This window comes from Ctenopharyngodon idella, chromosome 3, assembly GCF_019924925.1.
Source record: "Ctenopharyngodon idella isolate HZGC_01 chromosome 3, HZGC01, whole genome shotgun sequence".
Taxonomy (NCBI): domain Eukaryota; kingdom Metazoa; phylum Chordata; class Actinopteri; order Cypriniformes; family Xenocyprididae; genus Ctenopharyngodon; species Ctenopharyngodon idella.
Genome location: NC_067222.1, coordinates 49,064,635 through 49,071,557, shown reverse-complemented (window position 1 = coordinate 49,071,557; position 6,923 = coordinate 49,064,635). Strand labels below are relative to the sequence as shown.

General features: G+C 34.9%; 1 long non-coding RNA gene and 1 pseudogene across 1 annotated transcript; both read left to right on the top strand.

Moving 5' to 3' along the window:
- Nucleotides 1-1,524: 1,524 nt before the first annotated feature.
- Nucleotides 1,525-6,571, top strand: LOC127508956 (uncharacterized). The gene is made up of 3 exons (XR_007929035.1): nt 1,525-1,599; nt 2,085-2,199; nt 4,890-6,571. It is a non-coding gene; the product is annotated as an uncharacterized LOC127508956 (long non-coding RNA).
- Nucleotides 6,572-6,806: 235 nt separating this feature from the next.
- LOC127510283 (uncharacterized) lies at nt 6,807-6,923 on the top strand (annotated as a pseudogene).

Below are 6,923 nucleotides of genomic sequence, written 5' to 3'. Positions count from 1 at the left end.
CATTACCAAACACCAAGTAACTAAATTAGGATACAATTATGAGTCATTCGCAAACTGTTAAATATTAAACTGTTGGTTACTTTAAAACTAACCTTCATCTGGGAGATCATAGGGATCTGTAAACATTTGATCTTATTCAGTCGCTTATCCTTGATTTGTGGAATCATGGGATGTGGAAAAGAATTGGGACGGGTCTTGGTCAGAAATCATGTTTATGGATGAGATTATTAATGTTACTGTAGTATGAAGCAGAACAGGGCCAAGTGATGTTGTAGCTGAACGAGGCCGCTGGAGCGATTGCTAATGTGAGACGAACGCAACACACGCCTCGAGAGCAGTGGAACTTTTGTTATGCCACATTCGTCGCTTCTGCTTTATTCGGTCAAGCGTATGTGGGGTAAAGTAGCGCTGTTTTATCATACTAGATACATTTGTGTGTTGAAAGTTGTTATAATGCTACTCTGCGTTCGCTGGGCAGCTGCTATGACACTTGTTGCACACTGCAGTAAGCTAGATCGATATTAGGCATGGTAAAACGTGGTACTCGCAGTAAATCAAGAAAACAAGATTTAAACAAGAAGCTATATAACATGATTAGTTTTCTGTCGATGAATGAATCCAAACAGTTCCTCATCTGTCTAATAAAACATATAATATATTAAAGCGTCTTCGGTGTTTCCTTGGTTTCTACAAAATAAAACCAAAAACCGAGGGTAACGCGGGTATGATGTCATTGATAGGCGACACACCAACACAGCCGGTGTCCTGGTTAAAATTGCTTATATTTCTCTGGATTTAAACATTCTTGGAAACATTTGGGATAATGTAACTACACAAGTCAACAAAATAAATAACATTGTTCTAGTGGCTTTTGGATATTTTAATCCAAAAATCCTACTGTACATATTGTGCCTTTAACTGGTTGCACATGTCAGATTTATTGCATGACTCGGGCAGAGAAAAGCTGTTGCTATCAAACATTGTTTACTTAATCAACTGAGTCAGTGTAATGGTGAAGGGATAGATCAAATAGGCCAATTGATGTAAGGTTTGTGAAGAAATTTCATGCTCCATTGTAAAAGTATTTTTTAGTATTTTTAAAATACAAAAATACAGTAGTTTATTTTGATGCTGTGGCTGCTGTATTTTGTAGTTTACTTTGATACACTTAAAATTAAGGTATTTGGTATTTTATTTTAAAATACTTTTTGATATATTTTTGCCCAACCCTGGATGGACAGATATGTTCTCTATAATCCATGTCCGCTTCAAAAATCCAGAAACAAAAATCAAACCCTGGTATAACTGGTTTCTGCACTCAAAAATGATAGTTTTGTCTTTTAGACAGAATCTCTCATATTAGATGTGCTACACACTCTTTCATTGGCAGCTCTTTTCAGCACATAATTGGACAGCATGTATTTAAACATGTATTCATCTATAATCCATCCGACATATATTATTTTGCTTGTATGTAGCCCAAATTTCTATGCACTTTTGTGATTTTAGCCTGTGACCAGGACTTTTATTTTGAAGTAGCGTTGTGACGTCATAAGACCGCGGCACGCTGGGCGTTTGTTGTGAATCGGCTGAAGAAAGGTTTGTGTTTTGTAAACATTTAAAGTTGTCAAATAGACATAGTCCGTCTATGTCTATTTCTGGGACCCTAGTTTTTAGTTTGTACTAGCAGTTTCATAGCACTTATGTTCAATTATGTATTTATTTTTAGTAACCCTTAACTATTTAATTTTTCCTAACTTTCCTAACTTCCTAATTTTTCCTGAACATAACTGTTGGTAACCCTCTTGATATATATAACCTAATTTGTTTCAATATATGAATCCATATATTCTGATTCAGTTTTGATGTAAGCAAAACCTTAATTTCTCAACGCAAAAGGAAGCCATTTTCTGTTTCATTAGCTGTGACACTATCTGATGTGTGACCTTTTAACAAAGTGCAGTAAATTGTTAATAATATAATATGAAAACACATTTCAGTTTGACAACATCAATCAGCCATAATGATGTTTTTGTTCCTGTTAATTATTCTCATGTTAAACATGACAAATTGTCCAAACACAGCTGACATCCACGTGACACACTATTATAAAGATGGCGTTTATTAAAGAGGAGAGTGAAGACATAAAGATTGAAGAAGTGTTCAGCGTGAAACATGAAGATACTGAGGAACAAACAGGTCAGTTTCATTCTCAAAGCTGAACTCATTTGATCCTTATTAAAATGTCAGTCTCTATACAGAAATTAATGATGTTTTTGTGACATCATATGAGTGCCCAAAACAGTTTTTTTGTACCATTAAACCCAGTATGTATTTCTAAATTGAAAACAATGAAAACCATTCATTTCTGTCAGTGAATTATGCAACTCTTAAATTAAACAAAGAAATGTAAATAATTATCTTGTTGATCTACATTATTTTCTTCTTTTTTTAATTTTCTGTTCAATTAGTGATCTTTTAGGTTAATTACAAAACTGTGGCGGGACAGATTAAGCAATGGCAGACTTGGGTAAATTTGGTTTTATATTCTGACTTCCGCATAGGCTACAATAACTTTGTACACTACATTGGACATTCAGTGGACATTCGCAAGTAAGTATGATATTAAAATAATACTTGCCCATTTTGATCGATTGTGAAAAATGTTGTAGGGTTACAATCGTTGGTTGTAAATATCATGTCGCTGTTTAGAATTTGCAAACATTAACTTTATTGCACATTAATAGAACGTTCTTAAACGCGGAAGTCCGAATGTGCGAATATAAAACCAACTTTACCCAAGTCCATGGCAGGTCATCTTTGTAATTAAATCAGAAATAGACATTTACATAATCATCAGACGATCTCTTGTTGTACGGACTGTAAAGTCGAAAGATGCGTGATATAATAATAGATGGCGGTGATGAACAAATTTAGTTTGTGATCTAGTAAGAAAACGACGCTGCACTGCTTCACTGCAAGGGTTAGTTCACCCAAAAATGAAATTTCTGTCATTAATTACTCACCCTCATGTCGTTCCACACCCGTAAGACCTTCGTTCATCTTCAGAACACAAATTAAGATGTTTTTAATGAAATCCGATGATTCAGTGAGTCAAATGTGCTTCACAATCATGGCCGCGGGAACCCCCTGCAGATGGCTGTTTCTTTGCATTGGAATTTAAGACGACACGATTTGAAAAAGTTGTGTTTTTCAACTTTTTTTTTTTTTTTTTTTTTAATTTTCCACCTTTATTCATAAATGATTAAGATTATTTCATTTTTATATGTTGTCGAATCTGGTGTATGACTTTAGAAATTAATATTTCAAAAGCCGATCTTGAATAGGGTGACATGACAGTAGATGTGATTTTGCAGGACAATGCAAGACACGTGTGTAAGAGATAAATTTATGTAAATATTTAATTTTTTACATTAGTTGGAAAGCCTATTTGCCATCACGTTGGATAACGTTTTAAATCGCCAAATAAGCTTTGTTAATTGTGACCGGCGCTGTGACTATCACTGCCCACGGTTCGAGTCATATGATGTAATTTACTCAATGGGACCTGCAGTCTACTCAATATAATGAACTAAATAACGTGTCTCTCTTTTACTTTCGTTTTTAACAGCAACTACAGGGAAAACCAGTCAAAGAAAACATTGCTTAAGCTTGTGTATTATTTTTATTAGCTGTCAAATAAAAATGTATTTAGATACCACTTATAGTACATTTGAACTCATAGTGTACTACAAGTAGTAATTAATATATTTTTTTAAATACAGAGATAGTACATTAAAAGCACATTTTAGTTCATATTTCATGGTGTTTCAAAATAGCACAGTTGAGTACACTTACATGTTCTTAAGATTATCTTAAGAAGCACTAAAGAAGAATTTTTAGTATATTAAGTACAAAATTAGTGAATGAAAATAGAGTACTTTAAGTACATTACAGAAGTGTACTTTTTTTTCACCTGGGATGCAAAGAACACAAATACATTTTTTTAAATTTGTATTTTATATGTTTATTTAAAGATGTAATTGTAAAATCAAAGTCCGGATATTAAGCTGAATGACAATTTTACACTTCGGAACATTATTTCCCCTATATGTTGACATTTTATTTTCTCAAAAGTTATTTGAAATATGAAAGTAGACACACTGCTTGCATTTAACATGTTTTTTATGTGCATAAAATTACTTTTGTAAATTTAATTTGTTTTGGACACCAAAATCGTGACGTCTCATTTTTGACCCATAAATAAAAAATTTACAATTTTCTCAGTTACTACTTTTTCTACTATTTTAGACCTTCCTGACAAAATTTAAATCGGCCTATAATTTGCTACATTAGTCCAACCACTTGCCTTGAAATCTGGGGTAACTAACCTCTGACCACCTCACACCCTTAAACCAATGCACTTACACACAAAACTTTTGTCCTCTGCATTTCACCTCTTCTCTAGTTTGCCTCTTAATCTATTTGTCAGATAAACCTGGCATTGTATATTACAAATATTTTTGGCTCTTGAAGGATTGCTTTTATTCCTCTCTTTTGCGTAGCTATGGATAAAAGCGTGTGCATAAATGCCTAAATGTAAATAAACTCCCAGTGGATGAAGACCAGTGTTTGCTAATGATCTTTTAGGGGATAATTTTTCTGCCAGAATTGATGTGAGATTAATACGAGGTTAAGTTGAATAATTAATCTGCACATCATGTAATTAATTTGATTTTTTTTTTTTTTTTTTTTTTAAACCCTCTTTCAGTAGCTTAGTGCATATAGGATGTAGTATACTGTATTGGTGGGTGTTGATGTTTTAATGCTTTTATGTTTGTTGTTTTGTGCCATTAAACTAGGGTTAACTTGTATTTGTTTTGCTTTAGACCTGATGCAGCTGAAAGAGGAGAGTCAAGAACTGGAGGAATTTGAAGTGAAACATCATTATGAGAAACATCATGATTTCAAAACAGAAGAAAAATCTTTTAGTTGCTCAATGACAAAAATGGTTCCCTCACAAAAAAAGACTGAAGTTCTGAAGACAGAAACTAGTAGTGATTTCACCTGCCAACAGTGTGGAAAATGTTTCGGTCGAAAACAAAACCTTACAATCCACATGAGAATTTACAATGGAGAGAAGCCTTTCACCTGCCAGCAGTGTGGAAAGAGTTTCAGTCAAAAATCAAGCCTTAATGGCCACATGAAAATTCACTCTGGAGAGAAATCTTTCACCTGCAATCTGTGTGGGAAGAGCTTCTCACTAAAAGGAAATCTACAGATTCACATGAGAATCCACACTGGAGAGAAGCCGTTCACATGTGATCAATGTGGAAAGAGTTTCAGATGTAAATTAATTCTTAAAACCCACATAAGCACTCACTCAAGAGAGAAATGTTTTATATGTCATCAATGTGGAAGGAGCTACACATACAGTAAACGTCTTAAGAATCATGTAATAACTCACGTTGGAGATACGCCTTTCATGTGCCTTTACTGTGGAATGACATGCTTAAGCAAAGCAAGCCTTGAGGTTCACATAACAAGTCACACTGAAGAGCCTTTCACATGTCTTTAGTGTGACACGAGTTTCACAAATGAAACAGACATGAAACATCATTTAAAAACTCATTCTGGAAAGAAACTTTAATGTTCTCAAAAAAATTCTTTTGCCATCACACTTGCAGATACACCTAAGACCCTGTTTCCACCTGGTATTAAGATGTGTTTCGGTCAATCCAGGTGTAAACATACCCGTTTACACCTGGTATTTTAATCCATCTCTTTTGTCCACTTTCAACCACTTCTGTCCTGATTTCTTCTAGGGGAGGGTCTATGGGTGGGTAAATGTATGGGTTTTTTTCAGATCTTTCGATCTAATGGGCAAAATAAGTTTGCGCAATTTACATATGAATGTATGGAGCTCATCAGCTTTTGTTTCTGCTCTGACAGATGCAAAATAACGTTGAACGCGGTGAGTGTGTGCTAGAAATCAGGAATGGTGAGAGAACATTGTGCTTGGATTTTTTGTCTCTGAACCAGACTTGGTTCTGCAGCCAACAAAGTTTAAATCCCATCTAGCTACCACACTTTGCATAATTTACGCATTAAGCCAGTAGGCAGAGGTAGGTGGTCTTTTTTTGTCTGTTTGAGCACATTCGTCCACACAAGGGTTTCCACTACAAAAGCAATCCGGTCAAATGCGTTTTCGACTACCTCTGAAAGTGGGCGAAAATGGACAAGCTTAAAACGTTTTTCACCCTGTTTACACCTGTATTTAACGTTGTCCGCTTGTGATCCGATCAACCAAAACGCACCTTAATACCAGGTGGAAACGGCCTAAAAATTATGCAGATGTGAGACCCTGTTTTTGTGTGGAAAGTGTTTTAAATGGCTCTGCAATTTTAAATGCCACCAGCAAATATCTGTGAAATTAGTTTTGGTTTCATTTATTTGAGTCAGTTCAATACTTCACAATAAAAATGTTAGATAAACTTCTGTCTTGGTGTGAAATGCAACAATGTAAATGAAAAAATATGAATAAAAGGACAAACTGAATTAAAAAAATGAATATTGAAATTAATTAATTATTTGATTTATCTTTTATCTTTAGAGAACGCACAGGTAAACATGGTTTAGACTTGAATATCCCTATGTTTGGGAGTGTTTCAGTACATGTGCTGGTGTGACGTAGGGCATTGTGGTATTACAAATTTAAGAATCTGTTTAAGATCTGCTGATCCCTACGTCCAGACATAACATCATATGAAATACTAAGGTGAAGTACATTGTATTTATTTGCTGGTGCCAGCAGCCATATCACCCTGTAGCCCAAGACTGGTTGCCCACTGAAGCTAAGCAGGGCTGAGCCTGGTTAGTACCTGGATGGGAGACCTCCTGGGAAAACTAGGTTGCTGCTGGAA